This window comes from Rattus norvegicus, chromosome 7 (assembly GCF_021556685.1).
Source record: "Rattus norvegicus strain SHRSP/BbbUtx chromosome 7, alternate assembly SHRSP_T2T, whole genome shotgun sequence".
NCBI lineage: Eukaryota > Metazoa > Chordata > Mammalia > Rodentia > Muridae > Rattus > Rattus norvegicus.
In genome coordinates this window covers 134,424,556-134,444,818 of record NC_141540.1, presented here as the reverse complement: position 1 = coordinate 134,444,818, position 20,263 = coordinate 134,424,556, and the positions used below count along the sequence as shown (strand labels likewise).

At 46.2% G+C, this 20,263-nt stretch overlaps 1 long non-coding RNA gene across 1 annotated transcript; it reads left to right on the top strand.

Annotated features, from left to right (window-relative positions):
- Positions 1-1,916: 1,916 nt before the first annotated feature.
- LOC100911384 (uncharacterized) lies at positions 1,917-12,708 on the top strand. The gene is made up of 3 exons (XR_015624952.1): positions 1,917-1,983; positions 3,420-3,609; positions 12,169-12,708. It is a non-coding gene; the product is annotated as an uncharacterized LOC100911384 (long non-coding RNA).
- Positions 12,709-20,263: the final 7,555 nt, after the last annotated feature.

Below are 20,263 nucleotides of genomic sequence, written 5' to 3'. Positions count from 1 at the left end.
TGGGTGTTCCTTCAGTCTCTGTTTTAATCTTTGCCTCTCCCTTCCCTGCCAAGGGTATTCTTTTTCCTCATTTAAAGAAGGAGTGAAGCATTCACATTTTGATCATCCGTCTTGAGTTTCGTTTGTTCTAGGGATCTAGGGTAATTCAAGCATTTGGGCTAATAGCCACTTATCAATGAGTGCATACCATGTATGTCTTTCTGTGATTGGGTTAGCTCACTCAGGATGATATTTTCCAGTTCCAACCATTTGCCTACGAATTTCATAAACTCGTTGTTTTTGATAGCTGAGTAATATTCCATTGTGTAGATGTACCACATTTTCTGTATCCATTCCTCTGTTGAAGGGCATCTGGGTTCTTTCCAGCTTCTGGCTATTATAAATAAGGCTGCGATGAACATAGTGGAGCACGTGTCTCTTTTATATGTTGAGGCATCTTTTGGGTATATGCCCAAGAGAGGTATAGCTGGATCATCAGGCAGTTCAATGTCCAATTTTCTGAGGAACCTCCAGACTGATTTCCAGAATGGTTTTACCAGTCTGCAATCCCACCAACAATGGAGGAGTGTTCCTCTTTCTCCACATCCTCGCCAGCATCTGCTGTCACCTGAGTTTTTGATCTTAGCCAATCGCACTGGTGTGAGGTGAAATCTCAGGGTTGTTTTGATTTGCATTTCCCTTATGACTAACGATGTTGAACATTTCTTTAGGTGTTTCTCAGCCATTCGGCATTCCTCAGCTGTGAATTCTTTGTTTAGCTCTGAACCCCATTTTTTAATAGGGTTATTTGTTTCCCTGCGGTCTAACTTCTTGAGTTCTTTGTATATTTTGGAAATAAGGCCTCTATCTGTTGTAGGATTGGTAAAGATCTTTTTTTTAAAAAAAAAAGAAACACTAAGAAAATTTAGCAGCAAACGAGTTAAGCCTTCCACAATGCCCCAAAACAAATTAAACCTTGTTTCGTATCAGGAAAACTTGACAGCTGCTTACTCTGTAATTTTTTTAATATTTACCATAAACAGCACTGACAGTGGGCCTCTCTTCTTTCTCCTCTGAAGGCACCTTGTGCTGTGGGTAAACGTCCTCAGCCTCAGGCTGCGGGTTTTCAAGCTACGGTTGCTTCGGTGTTGTGGACTTAGGGCTTGAGAACACAGGGAGGATGAATTTCCAGGAAACCAAGAATTAGGTCATCAAAGTGTGCCGTAGCCCCTCCCTGGGGCCCAGTGAAGAAGCTCTGAATTCATCCTTCCTGCTGCAACCTCATGTGTTCTCACTGGCTTAGGTGGGACTCTTTTGATATAATTCTGTCCTGCTTGTTTCACAGAAATGCCTTTGCTCTTATTTTTTTGTTTACATGTCAACTAGACATCTCCACTTGCCTGGTTTGCCATGGGCTTCTCCTTCGTCATGGTTGCCAGCTATTCCCAGCAGCCACGTTCTCCCTAACTCTCTCCTAGGCAAATACAGTTTTCAGGAATACTGGAGAAACAATTTTTGGCCCTTCTGAAAACGTCCCCAGATAAAGCCAGCGTGAGGCATGTTCCTTCTCACCAAGAGGAACCTTGATTGGAATTCCCTAGACAACTGTCAAGCTAACCAGGACGGCCTGCAGGAAAGGAAGCAGAGAGACATGCTGTCAGTGAATGAGAAGGTACCTCCTCCCCAGCCCACTCCCACCCCCTCCAACCCCAAAATAAACCCGGAGCTGATTAGCTGCTTTGGTCTTGGGCCAGTTGACTGCCAGAGAACATGCTTGGGCTGGGTGTCTCTGCACGCCCTGTAGGGAGTGGGATAGACTATTCACTGGGGTGATTTTTTTTTAAGAGACAATGTAGCCAAGAGGTAAAGTGTCAAAATACCTTCCTAAAAATAGACGCTTCTCCTACCAAGGATAAGGGCACACACTGGAAGGCTCCAGACAGTTGTTGGGGCATCTGCTCGCGCCTCGCAGAAGAATATCAGTCGTGACGGGCAAGTATTTTGGTGAGTCAACCTGTGACAGGAGCATATGAGTTAATTATAGTTATCAGAGATTATTCCGTATTAGTGTGCAACAAATCTGTTAGCCTGGTCCTCAGTTCTCCTATTGATGGGGGCAGCATTCTCCCCCCTGTGTTATGGTTATACCAGCATATTGAAGCTTGCCAGAGGATTTTTACAGAACGATTAAGCCGATACATAAGGCTGGCTGATTTTGATAGGGGCTGTCTAAAGCTCTAGCAAAGCCTTGGATAACAGTCAAAGATTATGTTCATGTTTGCAGTTTGGGAAGTCTGAAGAGGAGACGATGTCCTATAATTTAAAAGACTCGGGGAAAGTCTCCTAGCCAACTCTCACACAACAGAAATCATTTTGGAATGAAGTGTTGGACGCCATCACGGCTTTAGAATAAGAATAGAGTATACATATTTGAGTTCTAAAACACGTGTGTGTCTCAGGCTGCTGGCCTCTGAAAGACACACGGTGGGACAGTTGGAGAAGTCAGGATTCATTTTCATGAGAAAAAAAAAATAGCCAGGGATAGAGAAGTGTGCACGGGGGTCATCTGTATTCCACTCTTATCCCCGCCGAGGCACGAAGAGAAAAGAGCTAAGAAGTTTGATGCTGTCATCACAGAGCCACTTGGAGCCAAGTCAGAAAACAGCCCAAGTCTACGTGACACCTCAGAACATTAGAGATCTGCGTGCCGATATATCCTGAGCCCAGAGCCTCACACACATGTGCTGTGCAGAGTGTTTGCCATGTAGCTGTCTTCTAGCTCCTACCAAGAACATCTTACAAATAAAACTGTTTTATAAAACAACCCACAAACCAAGTTTTAATAGGTTTCGATAGTGAGCCCACTAACAATTTGATGTGTACATTATGGAGAGCTAATTGTTACATACAAATACCCTGGAGAGAGTAGGAAGAAAACCGTTGATACCAGTGATACTTTTTGCTCATGAATGCTCCAGAGCTAGGTAAAGCTAAAAGCCGCTATTTAAATACATAAAACCTTTTTTTCCCACTGAAAGCTTGAGAAGTTGCAGGGACATTTGGATCCTGACAGTGTGGGGTGTGTTGATACGGATCACGTGGATCTTGACATTCAAACTTGTTCAGTTGGGAGTGAGCCCTGGTTTCCCTCCTCAGGCTCAATTCAGCTCAACCCCAAATCACAGAGGATAAAGTCCTTTCCAACTAACCCCAACCTGCATCAACCCAGAGGCTAGAAGAACAGTGCCAGGCCATCTCCCCACACGTAATCTGACCCGCACCACAGCAGGCCAAGCAGAACAGGGCAGAAACTCTAAAAGTAGTAGGTTGGCCAGAAGTGGGTCAAGGAGGAGATTTTTAACCAAAATTGTACATCACATCGACAACGTGGGATCATGAGCCTGGTGTTTGGTGTCATCTGATTGATGCCCTTGTTTCAGTGACAGGGAATTACTGCTGCTGTGACTGGGGTGCCACGATGGGACCCACGTGAGCATGAACTTGGAAAGGCTGCACAGGGTCTCTCTACCCGTCTTCCATTCCAGTCTTTCTCTCTCTTTCCTGGGACCTTCCCTTCAACTACATCCTGCGTTTTCCAAGTATTTACTGAGGCAACGGTGTCTGAGACAGGTATGGCAGTGTCGGTATCATCATTGCCCTCTCACAGTGTAGTTTCTTTTACCCCCTCCCCCACACCAGCTCCTCACCCCTCCATCCCCCACCACCCCCACCACCCCTTTCAGCAAGCCCCACCTGTGGAGAGACGGTGACAGCTGAACCCATATTGGCTTGTTAATGATTGGAAGTGGTTTCCTGCTGGGTTGACACCATTACTAAAGAAAGAAAACTGGCAAATTATCCTAGGATGTGTCCAAGTACTTACCAGTAATTGTCAGAATGGAGAAAGGAGCCACACCAATTTCGCAACAAGCGTCCCCTAAAGTCAAGAAGATGGGGTAACATGAATGGGGGGGCAGACCCGTGGCAGAAAGGAAGGACTCTGAAAGTTTTGGTCCTTGGTCTTAAGCCACTGCAGCCATTGGCTGGCTCTGTCAGGGAAGCAGGACAGAGTCTGAGATTCAGAAGCGGATCTGTGAGTGCTCAGGCCACTTACCAGCATGGAGCTCACTCAGAAGACGCTTAGCCTCCCTCCAGCCCACTGTGCTCATCCGAATCTCACTGGATCATCGGCCAGTGATCCTGTGACACCTACAAGCATAAGGCAGGTTACAAGCGCCTTTGCAAAACCTGGTGCTCCACAGTGTCCAGTGGTTGGCAAGTCTGGGCGCATTCTGTCACCGTGCTGCTTCCTCAGCCAGCAGCTGCCCGGGGACACTAAAGAAGGGACCCACAGGATACCAAAGAGCGTTTGGCCCTCCCACAAAGCGCAGGTTAATTGCTCACACTGCCTCCTACTGTGTGACCCTGATCTGCTCACTTAACTTCTTGATGTCTCCTCGATCTCTTCCTCCAAAGGTGGAGGCAAAACCCTCCATGCCTGAATCCAACAGAGCCTGGGAAATGCTTGGTACATAGCCTGGCACATAAGGAATGCTCAGCGTGTTGCGGCCACCATTGGTAGCATGGGATATCCCACTACAGCAGATGTTTCCTCAGAGGATTCAACCATCTGGCCCAATCCCTACCCCTACCCAAAGCCCATCCATCAAGCCCCCCCTCAGATACCCCCCCCCCACGGAGCAGCAGTGCTGAGAGCTCGGCTTTTTTTTCATACAGTGCCGTGTTTATTTACTTCATCCCAGTGACCACGATCTGTAATTAACTGGGGAGTCCGGGTCTATCTGTTTATTTTCTCTTTAGTCCACGCTGAAATGTCAACTATCTGAGCAGGAGGGGGGTCCTCATCTGCCTTGTTTATCATAGAGCAGGGTCTGGCAGTCATAATATTCATAAAATAGCCGAGGAATAAAAAAGAGAAATAAAGAGAAAATGCTGATGAACAGATGGACTAGGCTGCTTAAATTACAAGATGAGCTGGTAGGATGTACAGGACAAGGACGTCTCTAGCCATCCCTCCCACCACACCCATCCACAGCGAGTAAACTGATAATTAGCAGTGTGGCCGTGCTTGCCTCAAGTCTACCCTCAGGCCCAGTATTGCTGCCACCTCTGTGGTCCTGGAGCAGCTGTCCTGAAGGTACTTCCAGGAATAGGTGGGAGGTGGTTGAGACCAGGGATCAGGTATCTGCCTCAGGCTACAGGGCTGTAGTCCTCAGAGTGTGGTATGCACAGGAATCACCTCTCGGACCTTGTTAAAGCTCAGATTCTGGGTTCTCACCCAACCCAACCCTGCAGTTTGAAGTCACTCTAGCAAATCCCCACCGTTGGAGACTGAAGACTCGGTCTCATCTCTAGAAGAGGAGGGCAGTTTGGGAGCTAAGATAAGAAACTCTTAGGGAAAAAAAAAAGGAAAACAAAGTCTAACTCCTTCCACGGCCCAGAAAATTTTGTGACCTTGGAAAGTCTCTAACTTTCAGGGTTTTTATAACTATGCACCTGGTCCCTCCCCAGGGCATGTGCTTTTCTTATTGGGAAGAATGAATTCAAAGAAAAGAGAACCCTCACAGAAGGGAGAAAGAAAGGAAAGCCCCATTCCAGCTTCTAACATTTGAAGTCTTCCTGTCACATGACCTACTCAAAAGCTTGGCTGAGAGAGTTTCAGTGAGATTATTAAGGGTGAAACCTTTAAGAAACATAATCGATACAACAAATGAACTTCAAAAGGCCCGTCTGGATGTTTTCCGCTTGTTTTCAAGAGATCTAAACGGGAGATGGCTACTTCAGAATTACATAACTCCATACACTTCAGGGCAGGGGCTAACGAGCTGTTTCTTTGTTGCGAGAAAAGCTGTTGGTTCTTTCCGTCTCTGTTTCTGTAGGAGGTGGAACACTGCTCTGTGAATCCAAGACGCTGAAGAAGAGCTCTTTCTCTCAGACATTTAAACAGATTCAAGCTAATTAGCCGCCAGATTCACTTCCTTCCAAAAGTGGGCCTTGATCTGTACAACAAAGAGTGCCATGTCCCAAAGGTGGAAAGCGCCAAGAATTATGCGGCCACTCTACCCAAGCACTTCTACTTACCATAAAAAAAAATCATTTTTAAAATGATATTAACATTTTTTTCCTCAGGTCATTTTTACTTCATTTTTACATATGTCCGTAACACTGAGGCATTGGATCGGGTGGTCTTCCTTGCTCCACAGTTTTCTAGGACAGAGTTCAAAAGACATTAAATTTTTTTTTAAAGTAAAGAAAATAAGGAAGTAGATGGTGCTGAGAGTTTTCCTGGTCAATGTGAAACGCTGGCAAGATTCCACTCTCTGCTCTGCACGATGCTGAGCCGATGAGCTCATGTGTTTGGGGTGGGATTTAACTCTCCCTTCTGTCCCCGGAAGGCTTCTTCCATTCATGGAGCTCCCTCTGAAACTGAGACAGTGGATAAGTTTGGGCAGCAGTACTGAAGAATTCGAGAGAGGGAAGTGGGTGGTACAGAGCAGGCCCTGTGAGGTAGATGCTGGCTGCATCTGACTTGAGGGAACAATAGGTTAAAACAGATCAGTTAGACGTCTTCACACAGTTTTCTATCATGCCCCCACCCCACCCAGTAGATAGATAGATAGATAGATAGATAGATAGATAGATAGATAGATACTGATTTCCTCCTTGGATGTCCTAAAACAGAGGGAGTAAATTAAGTGTGACCTAACCAATAAGACGGGCCTGGATGCTGAGGCAAAGGTGACAGAAAGCTAGGGAGAAAGCTTTAAGGTAAAGGAAGACGAAGGATAAAGAGAGACTCATGTACTCTTCCAGATTCTAGACAAGATGTTTCAAAATCAGAGGAAAAGAGCCCATGAAAGACACAAACTATAAAAAGAAACACATCTCAAGAATTGCTAAAAATTACAGTCTCTGCTTTAAAAAAAAAAAAAAAAAAAAAAAAACCACTACAGAGAGATCTGGGTGAGAAGAAGGAAGGCGTGGGTTAGGAGCTGAGATGGCACAGGCTGCTCGATGATAGGGATCCAATTTTAGAATCCAAATGTGAACGGTGCTGCAGACTCCGACGCCTAGTCCTCCTTGCCTGTGAGCACGCCTCTGCCACCCACATCTGCACCCTGTGCAAGGCCAAGGGCTGTGACCTACGGAGCTGTTACTATGTGTCAAGACAAGATCCTAGATCCGTTTAACACGGCCTTTACTCTTCACAGAGATCCAGCCAAGAAAGTATCATTGCCTAGTCTGGTGTTAGCAAATGAGGTTCAGAAAGATTAAATAAATAAACCATGAAGCTAATGACAGGCAGGGCTGGGATCAACTCCAGTGAGTTCACACTGTGCTTACAACCCCAGAGGGAGGTATAACAGGAAGATGAGAATATAGTATGACATCAGCAGAAGTATGACATCAGCGGAGGCATGACATCACCAAAGCACAGCAACAGGATGAAAGTAGGTAGTGTATTTTAATTCTGTATCTCATTCCTACATGCCTGGCCCACATTTTATAGACACACATTATCTCATCTAATCCTCATAACCCTATGCAGTAGGAACTCTTGTCTTCTGATACAGGAGGAGAGCTCCCAGCTCTTTACGCCTTGGAAAAAGTATTAGTGCTGGCCAATCGCTCCTCACTCCACAAAGAAGCAGTACCCACTTCCTGGAGCTCTGCCCTTGAGACATCAGGGAGATAAACCAATGACTGAGGCAGACAAAGTGAACAGCCATGCTCTCTCAGAGCTTAAACTCTCCTGGAATGGCAAGATAGAAACTAGATACAAAGAAACAATCCTGTAGGTTAGGTGTGGTGTTAAGTAATACTGGGGAAAGAAAGGAAACCTAGAAGACAAGCATAAAGCAAAACAGGCTGCTATGGAAGGCTTCCTGGACACACTTGGATGTGGACTTTTATGAAGTGCTGGCATGAGCATTTGCAGCCTAGGAACAGCAAGTGCAGAGGTCCTAGGACAGCCGAACGTGAGGCAAAACAGGAGGAGGAGGAGGAGGAGGAGGAGGAGGAGGAGGAGGAGGAGGAGGAGAAGAAGAAGAAGAAGAAGAAGAAGAAGAAGAAGAAGAAGAAGAAGAAGAAGAAGAAGAAGAAGAAGAAGAAGAAGAAGAAGAAGAAGAAGCAGAAGCAGAAGCAGCAGAAGCAGAAGCAGTCAGAGAGTAACCGGGGATAGAAATAAAAGCAATGAATTATTCAATCATTGGATTTTGGATGTGAGCCAGCTAAGAGAGAACAGTCTTGGTGGAGGGGGGATGTGAATGCTGACCACAGTTATAAAGACTTTAAATACAGATGACAGAATTCAAGAGATTTTCTAAGGAAAGAAACAAACAAAACAACTGTAGTAACTGAAGAAGGATAAGGGATCTTTGGGGACCGGGTTACAAAGAAATGGTAACAAGACTCAATAGGAATCATCCAGCAGTCATTGGCTGATAGGGGACTTTCCCCCAGAATGTCCTTGTATAAAAGAACCATGAAGCGACATGCCTGAGTAGGGGACTGCAGTCGCAAAAGGCACAGCACACGGACCAGGCACAGATGGGCAACATGGCGCTCCTCCGATTGTGGTCATTTCCTCCAGGAAGTGCAAGGGACCAGCTGAGAACACATATGAGAAGGAAGGAAGGCAAACCTTTAGAGGAGGGAAAAGGAGAAAATCATCCTTCAGGAACATCAAAAAGCACATGCAGTTAAGAGGGGAGGGGAGGAGAAAGGCAAACTGGACCCAGTGAGCGTCAGTGAGCATGGATTTGAGCTAAGAAGAGTGGTCCAGCGGCCACCCTTGGGCATGCTCACTCAACAGCAGAGCAGTGGGCAGGGAGAAGAGAAGAGCAAGGGAAGATGTACACAAACTCCACATAATGATGGTTCTGGTAGTGAGAGGTACAGTGGGTAGAGACCATGGGGGAGGCTGGTAATAAAATGCAAGAAGCGATACTCACCTCTAGTTTGAGCTGTGCAGAGGAAGGGAAAGAAACCAGTGGTCCTTTGAGAAGATTGGGGGTGGGCACGGAGGAGTAAGTCTTCCTGAAGTCAAGGAAGGAAGAGAAGGTTGACTGAAGAGAATGTTCCCATTGTCCTGAAATTGGAAGAGGCCAATGGAATACTTTGAGAGAAAACACAGGAGAATTAGAGTCTGCCGGTAAAATTGGCCTAGTCTTGAACTTCGTTTGGTGAATGACTGGAAGAAGGAAACCCTGATGGCCCCAGGGCAGCAGACACAACTCCCCAGTGTTGGGGTTTAAATCTCCGCCCACGTCCAGACAGAACACACCAAGCCAACATGGTTCCACGTGGAGAGGTTTAATGAGAGAAGAAGAGTAGAAAAGGGGAGGAACAAAGGAGGCCGGCTATGGGCACGTGGAGGGAAGCGGGGAGGAGAGTGGGAAGAGAAGGGACGAAGAGAAAGAGGGCATGAGAGCAAAGAGTTAGAGCAAGAGCAAGAGAGTGAGGAGGGGCCAAGCAGCCCCCTTGGTAGTCAGGCACCACTGACTGTTGCCAGGCAACTGTGGGGCGGAGCATACCTGGCTGTTGCCAGGTAGCTGTGGGGGTGGAGCTTAGACAGAATAGCAACACCCAGTGTTAAGCTCAGGCTGCCATTTAGAGGACCCTGAAGAATTCTAACTTACACTGATGGAGGCCTCTGTGCCAGCCGAGGGTGGTCCCTCTCTTTTGAAATCTAACACAACACTAACAGGCCCCTGAGAGAGCTTACTTCAAGGATGTTCTCTACCTTGTCCAATAGAGGAGCTACGAGCACACATCTGACCCCAACCACAAGCCCCACCCTTTTGATCATTTGCTTATCACGAGGCTTCTTTCTTCGCCACCAAAGAAAATCATCTTTCAAACAAGAAAGCGGAGAATGGATCAAACGGGACGGGTTAAAACCCCGAGGGAGCAAACATTTCTCCCTGAATAATTGAGGTCTACATTTCCTGAAAAAACAGATTGGGGGTGATAATTAGAAAGGGGTTTGAGTTATCACGGACCTTCAGGATGTTCCAGAAGAGACAGCAGAGGTGATATCTGGCACCTCCTGAAGAAACTGCTCCCTGGGAAACATGAAAGGAACCTGCCCGCAGACCACTTTCCCACCACTTTATAAATACTCTATGATATGGAGAAGACACTGACTCCACTGTGGGAAGGGGTGTGTGTGTGTGTGTGTGTCTGTGTGTGTGTGTGTGTGTGTGTGTGTGTTTAGTTTGGAACAGGACAAGGGACTGAGGTGCATATTTTACACATCAAAGCAGAAATGGCCTCCGGGTTCTCCCAGCATCCCTCAGTCTCTACCTGGCATACCCTGCGGGCAACCCTGAACTTTCCAGCCTTGGGGTAGGGCTGTGCTATCCTTAGAGGCCCTTCCCTATAGGACCCAGACACTGGTCTCCTCTCTCTTTTTCTCTCTTCTTTCTCTGCACGGGAGCCCCTTCTCTCTTTCTCCCCCCACCCCCGCACCCCACCCCACTCCGCCCCGCCCCTTGTCTCCCTCCCCATGGCAACTTCCTCGGCCTCCTTCCTTTTGGCCAGTGAACTCACCCACTGGAGAGCACTTGTCCAATAAACTTGTCTTTAATATAATCTAATCTGGCTTGAACTGCCTCATTTCACCGGCGGAAAAATAACCTATCAATGTGTGCAGGGCAGAGGTTGTTCTGACTGACCCAGTGAGCAAAGAAACGAAGGCATCCGCAGATTAGAAATAATTCAGGCTGGAACACCGGCGGGGGGCGGGGGGGAGCCATCTCTGTCCCCATCACTGCGTGTGTGGGATATGGGAGGCATAAAGGAGAAAATAAAACCACTTCTGCCAAATGCTTCATTGAAAGAGATAAAGGCATCATTTATTTTCCCGGTGGAGTTTATTCCTGTCGATGCAGTGCTTTCCCGGGAGGCTCCCACTGAGACACTAGAGCTAAAAGTTGTCCTTTAGCGAATAGAAGCCACTCAGGGAGGGGGGCGGGTGTGGAAATCTCCTACAGAGAAGTGATGGAAAGAAGCTGGGGCGATTCTCCACAACCTCCTGGCCCCAGGGAACCGTAGCTCTAAAAATAGTATCACCGCCTGCTCTCCAACATGGCGTCTCATTCTGAAACCCCTCAAAGGTTGCTGGTTGAGTTAACTCAGAGCTTTACCACTGACCCCAGGGTAGACACAGCTTAATGAGTAGGGGGTGGGCCTGGGGGTGGAGGTGGGGGAACCTTCAGGGGTGTAGTCCCAGAGGGACATCTGTCTGCCCTTGTTCCGTGGCAGTGTAGTGTGCAGGCGGGACGTGCGCTCCTGGCCACAGGAGCAAGCTGGTCTCTTTAGAGACAGCGAGGCTCTCTGTGGTCATTTCCCTTGTGAAATTTTCTCTTAGTATAAGTCACTATCTTGGCGAGCATTTCTTGAGGGTTTCTTATTGACAAGGAACCAAAATAAGCAATTCAGAATTGTTTTTACTCCTAACCCTTGGCACCTCATACTCCTAACAACCTTTAAACAAGGAAACTGAGGCTCAAGCCAAGGTTTCAGCTATGACCCCAGCAAACACAGTAAGTGGTCTCGGTGAGCTGGCCTTAGGACCGCTTATTTGTCATACACTGGGCAAACAATGTTCAAGGAGGAGGGGGGATCCAGTCTGCCCAGCATGAGCCGTGGCCCCCTTCACCAGCCTGACCATTCTGTCAGTGCGTCTAAGGAACAAGGCTACTCGCTCACTCACTCGCTACTTCAGCAAGCATCACTATTAGGAAAAGAACCAAAATGACTGACCCTCAGTTAGCCTCGATTCTGTGGAGTGCCTCTTACGACACAAAATATGATATTATCTTTATTTGATGCCAGGATCATCCAATGTTGCACAGAAAGTCATAATACTACCCAGAAAGCCTGTTCCAAATGCGTCTCAAGTTCACCTAAGATCGGTGCCCATTAAACAGAAGATTTGCGAAAGACTAAAGATAAGAATGTCGTAATTAATTCATGAGATTCTTTTAGATCCATCTTTGGTTGTCTTTTGAATATCTGATAAAATGGAAAAGTAAATGACATATTAAATATATTTTCTAAATCCCCCCGTATCTGCATGGGACCATGGTAAGCCTTTTGGAAAGTCTACCTCCCATGGTCAGCCTTCACTTCGGTTCTCATAGTTATTTCTCTACTTTACAGATGATGATTCTGAGGTTCAAAGCGGTTCTGTGACTTCTCCAGCATCACCACTAACAAGTGGAAGTGTCTAACGTGACGTCCGTGTCTTCAGCGCTGTAACATTGGAAGATGAAGCCTTTGGAAGTTCAGTAGGTCATCAGGAAGAGAAGCCCCGTTAGGAGTTTGGAATATAGATAGAAGAAAAGACAGTGGAGAGAATACCTACCATGCTGTGTGAGGAAACAAGGGGATATCACCTGCTAGCCAAGAAGAGGCTCGCCCAGGTAGTCAGAAGCACATTGTGGTGACTGTAGACTCTGGCTCTTAGTTTGCTTTTCGTTGCTGTGATAAAACTCTATGACCCAAAGGCAGGAAAGTGTTCATCAATCAAGAAAATGCCCTAAAAATTGGTCTATAGGCTAATGCTATAGAAGTACTTTCTCAATTGAGATTCCTTTTTTTCCAATGACAGCACCTTGTGTAGAAGTGACATAAAAACTAGCCACCCCAGGCTCCTACGAGAAACTCAGCTGTTTGAATAAAATTGGCAGATGGAGGGTCTCTGCAGTGGTTACGGTGGGCTGTCCTTGCCTCTTCTGATTGAATCTCATGCTTACCAATATGTCCAGGCCACAAGTAGTTCTAAGTGGCAATTTTACAATCTTGTCAGAAAATAGGTAGACTAAAGTTATTTAAATGGCTGCACGATGAGTTCTATGGCTGATGTGGCCCTTTGGGAAGCTAAAACAACTTTAGACTCCATTGGCCAATAAAAAGCACCAAAAAGACTCGTGCTCTTCATGTGGACTGATGAGGCCAAGTTTTGCTACGTTCTAAGGACTCGAGTCTGAGATTCCTTCCAAGCAAAGCAGTCAGAGTTAAAGAGTGTGTGAGCATCAGAGTCATCAGAGTGTGTGAGCGTCAGAGTGTGTGAGCGTCAGAGTGTGTGAGCATCAGAGTGTGTGAGCATCAGAGTGTGTGAGCGTAAGAGTGTGTGATCATATGAGTGTGTGAGCGTAAGAGGGTGTGAGCATTAGAGTGTGTGAGCGTAAGAGGGTGCCAGCACACTACAGAGGCTGAATGATCTGTACCTGTCTGTAACAACGGAGTCTAAAAAGGAGAAGCGTCAGGAAACCCCTGTAAAGCACTGGGCACCTAGAAGAGACGTGACGTGGCTTGTGCAAAAGCCAGAACTTTGGGTGGATTTACTGTATGGTCCGGTAGGACACAGAAGTGACATTGTACAGGCCCAAATGAGCAACCAAATGGACAAGTGGGTGAAATGTTTGAGCAGGGAGCTAAGCAGTCTTCTCCCTGGGTGTGGTCCATGGAATCCTGGCTTTAGGCTGTGTTTTCTTGAGAACGTGTACCCACATTCAGGATGGGTCACCTTCCACCAGTTCTAACCCTGCACCCATGCCGTCATTCTTCCTCGTGGATTCTTCCCCAGCAGCCTGGCAAGACTGGTGAGAGGCAAAAGCACTTGCTACCAAGCCTTGGATCTAAGCTCTGAGTTCAATTCTCAGGACCAAATGGTAGAAGGGGAAAATCAACTACCCCTGCTAGTCCACCTCTGACCTCCATACATGTGCTGAGGAAAGCTCACATGCACACACACACACACACACACACACACACACACACCCCAAAAGGGGTCAATAAATATTTAAATAATAATAAAAAAAAGACTCTCCCCTGGACCTGGATATATGTGAGACCCTCAGAGACTTAGACATCAGGAAAACACCATATGTTCTCACCCCCTCTCTTCCACAGCACCCAGTGACCAGAACTGACCAGAAATTATCTAAGACCAAAGGCCAAGTGCTCCCAGTATAAGGTAAAGAGTCACAAAAGACGAAAGTTAAAGATGGTCTGCAAAGGCCCCAGGTCCTCATGCCTTCCCCAAAGACCAAAAGCAACAAAGAAAATGCCCCACATCCCTAGAGGTGTCTGAACCCACATCTCTTAACCCTCCATGCTTTCCATCCAAGCTATTACGTCCTCTTTAAACTACGAAAGTGGAGCCAAAGAAGCCAGCTTGCCCAAGATCTCACAGAGAGCAGTGGTGAAGCCAGATAACCACCTGAGAGCTCTTGACCAAGCTCCTCACCACCCCACAGAAACGTGCATCAGTGCCTGCAGCAGCGGCTTCTCACAGTGAAGCCCTGCGGGGGTAGCTTCAGACTCAGCACTCAGCACGATCCCCAAATACTTGTTGGATTCGGTAAGTAAGCACTTTAAACCCTCCAGTTTCGAGTGCACGGGGTTTCCAGGAACCTTGAGTCTGGAGGCTCTAGTGTGACCCCAGCAGAAAATCTGCGAGGCCTTCACATTCCTCTTTGGTTCAGAGGGTTTGTTTTGTTTTCTTTGGTGACTGCGTTGCTTTTACTTAGCTTGGGACATGCAGTCATTGTTTGGGTTTATGCAAAACAACGATAAACACTGGGACCCGAGTTTCTTGTGGATGCTTGACAACGGGGTGGTTGGGGGGTGGAGGAGGGGGGGGGGATAATTTAAATTAGTCAGCTGGTACTTAGCAAAGCAACTTGACTTCCTTACTAAAAGGACAGAAGTCCCTTTACCTACTGGGGTAGCCAAGCCTCTCCTTAAGACCTTAACTCTTGAAATACAGTAGTTAAAGAGCTTAGCTGAAAATCTCAAATTAAGCTAGAGAAACGCTGAGTGGTTGAGTGCGCGTCTTGAATGCGCATGCGCACGGGGTAGGGGCGCGCACACGCATTCAGGTAAGTAATTTAGTTTTTAAGGATTCATCGGTCCCCAGCTCCGAAAAAAAGAACCAAAAAAAAAAAAAAAAAAGATTCAGACTTGGTTGGGGTTGGGGATTCAGCTCAGCGGTAGAGCGCTTGCCTAGCAAGCGCAACGCCCTGGCCCTGGGTTCGGTCCCCAGCTCCGGAAAAAAAGAAAAAAGAAAAAAAATTTTTTGGCAAGACTCTATGAAGAAGATAAAGCCTTCATCCGCCACGATGCACCAGCCTCTGTAGAGCCACCGGTGGATGTCCTGGGGGAGCTAGAGTGGACAATCACCTAAATCCACACAGCTCTGGCCTCGCTCCCATTCAGCTGGCTCTCGGCCTCAGCCAGGCAAATCCCACAATTTCAACACAAATTCTCAATTCAACAAGGCTGAACCCAGCAGCTGCGGTAGCCCGGAGGCTCCATCCTGTACAACGCAGCAGGCAGTCAGCCAGGTCTGGGCTGACTGCTCCCCGTGTGATGATTCAGCTCTGCCCTGGGAAAGGAGTCGTGTCAGCATGTCGAAGGTCTCCCAGGCCATATGTATCCCTTAATGCAGCCTCTCCACCTCAAGTTTCCCCAAGAATGCCACTGTTCCTGAGAGCCCCCACCCCCAGGACACAGAGAATTCAGCAAAGCACAAAATAAATAAAACCCTATTCTCGTAGAAAGGAAATTTTTAATTTATCCTAGCAGAACTGTTAGTTCCTTGTTGCCGTGACAGAATACCTGGCAAGAACAACTTAAGAGGGGGAAAGATTTATTTTGCTGACAGTTTCAGAGACTTCAGTCCATGTTCACTTGACCCTTTATGTTTCTGGACCTGGGGTGAAGAAGAATCTCACTACAGCATACGGAAGAGGGAGCAGGTAACATCACAGCAGACACAGAGAAGAGTAAAGCCATAGTGGGAAAGGGCCAGGACAAGATATGGTGCTCAAGGTCTGTCCCCCGTGATGGACATTCCCCAACAAGGCCCCACCTCCCACAGTCCCACTACCTCCCCTATGTCAGTTCACATTCACGTCTATCAGTACATTAAGCATTCATTCATTCGGGCCAACCCTTCACGATTTATTGCCGCTGGAAACACCCTCTTCGATATACCCAGAGATGCGCCTGCTGCATAGAACTTCTGGGTATTTCTCAACCCAGTTTCACTGACAGTGAAAAGCGTCTAGCCTAGTAACAGACACCTTTAATCTCAGCCACTCAGGAGCTCGGGCAAAAAGATTACAAGGTCAAGTCCTAAATGGGCTCCAAAATAATTTCAAAGCCAGCTGGAAGAAAATAACAAGTTAGAGAAAGCAACTTTCATGGTCTTAATCAGAAATACAGCCTCAATCATTATAAATGATGTGATATTGCAAAATACTGGAAATGCTCTAAAGCCCAAATAGTAGTAGGATAGTTAAATAAATTTTAATATGTCCATTTAGTGTCACAGAAATTACCATATTTTGTAATTGCAGTAAATAGGAGTGAGTCCCTGGTTATTTCATTTCTTCCGATATACTAAGTGGGGGGAAAAAAAGAGAAATTACAAAGCAATGCAATATACTCTCAACTTTTTAAATGGAAATAAAAGGAAATGTTTATTTAAAAGGAAATTTGCACATGGAAACAACTTGAAGTATTATACACAAAATTTTAACCACAATTATTTTTGTGTAGTAAGATTTGTAGTGATTACATATATTTTCTTTGTGTTTTCTTCAAAGTTCATTTTTTGTCAAATTTCTACACTAGGTAAGTGTTGCGTTAAATAATGAAAAATACACCATCCCACGCTTGCACCAGCTACTCTCTGGCCCCAGCAGCCCCGCCCTTCCATGGCTAACCCTATGCAGCAACCGCCCATCTCCTGGTTCTTTTGTGTGGATTCTGCTCACATTTTCCGCCATCTTCCCTCAGTGGTTAGCAATCATAAATCCCTGTAACCTGGTAAAATCAAAACTCTAGAGGCTTGTAATTTATCCACCAGATTTATATCAGTAAATTCTCACCCCAAGAAACCCCCACACAATCAACTCAGAGCCAGTTGATATTGATATAAACTGCCCACCTAGATAAGACAAATCGTCCTGCAATAATCCATCCCTTATAAGATATTCATAGCTACCTGTGGCTATTTAAAGCCACAGGAATCTGGATCGTCTTTCTCTTCCTCCACCTTCCTTCCTTCCCTGTCTCTCCATCTCTCTGTCCCATCTCTAAAACTCTCAGCCCGCTTTCCTTTTCTACTGCCCAATCACAGACTCTTGCCTTATAGACAGCAACCCACAGGTAAGTGCCTTGGTCAAATATCAGCCCTCATCGAGTAATTGGATATTAGAAATGTAGTATGGAGAACTACTCATAAAGGTGTTAGAAGAAATAATAGGTAGTGGGTCTGTTTGTCCAAGTTGCTTCTCATTCTAAGTCTGGATTAAAGATTTCACCTGTATACAGAACTGTAATCCACTTGGTACCCTAGAAGACAGTAGCCCACTCTTGTAACAAGTACTGAAGTCTTAGCCAATCGCAAGCTCACAACTATCCAACTAAGATAGACATGAGCTCTAACCAATCCAAGTAGTTTCATGCATCACTCCCATTGGATGTCATTTCCTTTCCTCTGGCTGTTCTCACATATGGGAGATGCTTGAATCATTTTTCGTTTAGACTGAGGTTAGAATCTAGGGCCAAATATCACCTCAACTGTAGAAAAGCAGATTGGAGTATTTCTATTTTGTCTTTCAATGAAGGAACTAGCAAGAGAATCCAGAAGCTCTAGACAAAGCTAATACCCACTGGGCAGGAAAAGAAACACTCCATGTCTGTGGTGCCCAACTAGGAGACATGGCCACCTAGGAACCATACTCAAAGAGAGGAAGATACATCTTGATTCTTCCGTTCTTTGCACCTGTAGCAAACACACCATATTTAGCTTATTAGCTGAGTCTGAAACCACTTAGCAAAGGATCCTGGGAAATGTCCTCCAAAGGGGTGGCCAGTGATACTGCAGAAAAGCCCTAGGGAAGGATGGGGACTTCAGGAAGACACCCAGGTTACTGGGTGGAAAATATTCCTTCAATAATGGAAAACAAACACAAACAAACAAAAAACAAACAACAGAAACAACCAAAACCATGTAGTTTTCATCTTATTAAAAATGTGGTATGTTTTCAAATCTTCTTCTTTCTGCAATTTAACAACTAAATTAATTTAACTAATTGTTAAATTAAACTAGTTTAACAACTAAATTGGCACCACATGGGTGCCATTCAGAGACATATGTTGACACTACCAGAATGAACATGGTAAGACATTAAAGATGTAGACGGGGGAAAAAAATTAAAAATCCATGTCCTCGTCTGCTTTTCTGTTGCTGTGATAAATGTCATGACCGAAAACAACTTGGGTTGGAAAGGGTTTATTTTATCATAGAGATCACAGTCTATCTAGAGAAGCCACGGCAGTAACTTAAGGCAGGGACTTAAAGCAGAAACCATAGAATGATGCTTACCAACTTGCTCCCTAGCCTCTGCACCCATAGGCTGTATTCCCTGCCTAGGGATGGTACCACCCACAGTGGGCTGTGTCCTCCTGCATCAGTTAGCAATCAGGAAAACAGACATGTCATAGGCCAATGTAACTGAACAGTTTTTCCATTGAGACTCCTCCCTTAGATAACTCTGGGCTGTGTCTAGTTGACAGGCCAGGCGCGTGAGGACTCTGGACCCTCATTCCATTGGCATTCTTATTTTAATTCCACCACTCAGCATGGCTGTTCTTCCTGTCGGCTGTGCTCAGCTGTTGCCAAAGGAAACCCGCTGCATGAATGTCGTGCCTTCTGCAGCTACTGCAAGAGCCTCTTTCTGTGATATGCGTGTTCTCGTTTACTCTGCACCCTTCCCCCCGCCGACCCCCGGCTTATTTCCAGCCCACAGAAACCTTCCACCTAGATCTGTGGCTAAACTTGCTCTCATGCTTCCCTAGCCAAAACCAGCAGCTCCCCATTCAGTACTCCTTCTCTTCCCCTTACTTCATTTCCCGCCCATTCCCTCCCTCCCTTGCACACCTCATTCCCTGCAACTCACACTCCACAACTGGGTGCCTCCCACAGGTAGGTCCTCGGTCCTTGTCAACGTGCTTTCACCTGACAATTTCCTCGGTCCTTGTCAACGTGCTTTCACCTGACAATTTCCTCGGTCCTTGTCAACGTGCTTTCACCTGACAATTTCCTCGGTCCTTGTCAACGTGCTTTCACCTGACAATTTCAGTGTATAAAATCCTTTGGCTTCCAATGTAATCCAAGTCCTGATGAGACCAATGCCTACCTCCAGATCCATGGCTGCCTTCGCTGACAATCTGTGTGAGCCCAAAGGCATCCTATACTGCACACATAAAGCCCTACTCCTTTCCTCCAATACCGACCCTACGACATCCACCCCCACAAAGGACACGCTTACTGGATCAAGACATACACTACAGCTAGCTCTTGAGTCTTCCTCCTCTATCAGCTATCAATCATACCGGTCCACCCTGTATAACATGCTTAAGGGTCACATACCCACAAATTTGTCTCCAATCCCATTAATATTGTCCTAAAACCAACTTCCTAGGCCCCACGCACCTCATCCAGTGCTTAATCCAGGCTCTGAAGTGAGCCTGCCTGGGTGTGAGCTGGGCTGTACACTTACCTGCCATGTTTGTTTTGTTTTCTTTTCTTTTCTTTTTTTCGGAGCTGGGGACCGAACTCAGGGCCTTGCGCTTGCTAGGCAAGCGCTCTACCACTGAGCTAAACCCCCAACCCCTACCTGCCATGTTTCAATGGGGAAATTATTTTATCACTCTAGGTCTCAGTTTCTTTATTTAAAACCTAAAGGTTAGGGTAAGAGTGTCTGTGCCATAGTTCTTTGAATCCGCAGACATAGAATCCTTCCTGACACATGAGTCTCCCCTCAAGTGATGATTGTGATGATTAATGCTTATTTTCCACAGCTTCTAGAAAGACTTCTGACCTCCTTTGTCTAGGAGAGGAGTTCTCAACTCAACCCATACATTCATCTGCCATAGAACATCCCATCTTCTGCTACTTATATGTCTGTTCCTCCCATAGAGGATGAGCCCTGGGAGAGAGCAGGAACTCCCTCAGTCGTCCTACTAGCATCCCCAGGACTAGTTCAATGCTCAGTGAATAGTTGTTGTCGGGTAAATGCTGGCAGAACTCACAGGCAGAGGATGGCACGGTGATGACACACTGCGAACATTTGTGTAAAAATTCAGAGTGCCCTAATTGACACATTTTTCTCTAATTTGTTCTCACATCAACCCTACACAGTAGGGACACTATGATTATTAATTATCTCCACTC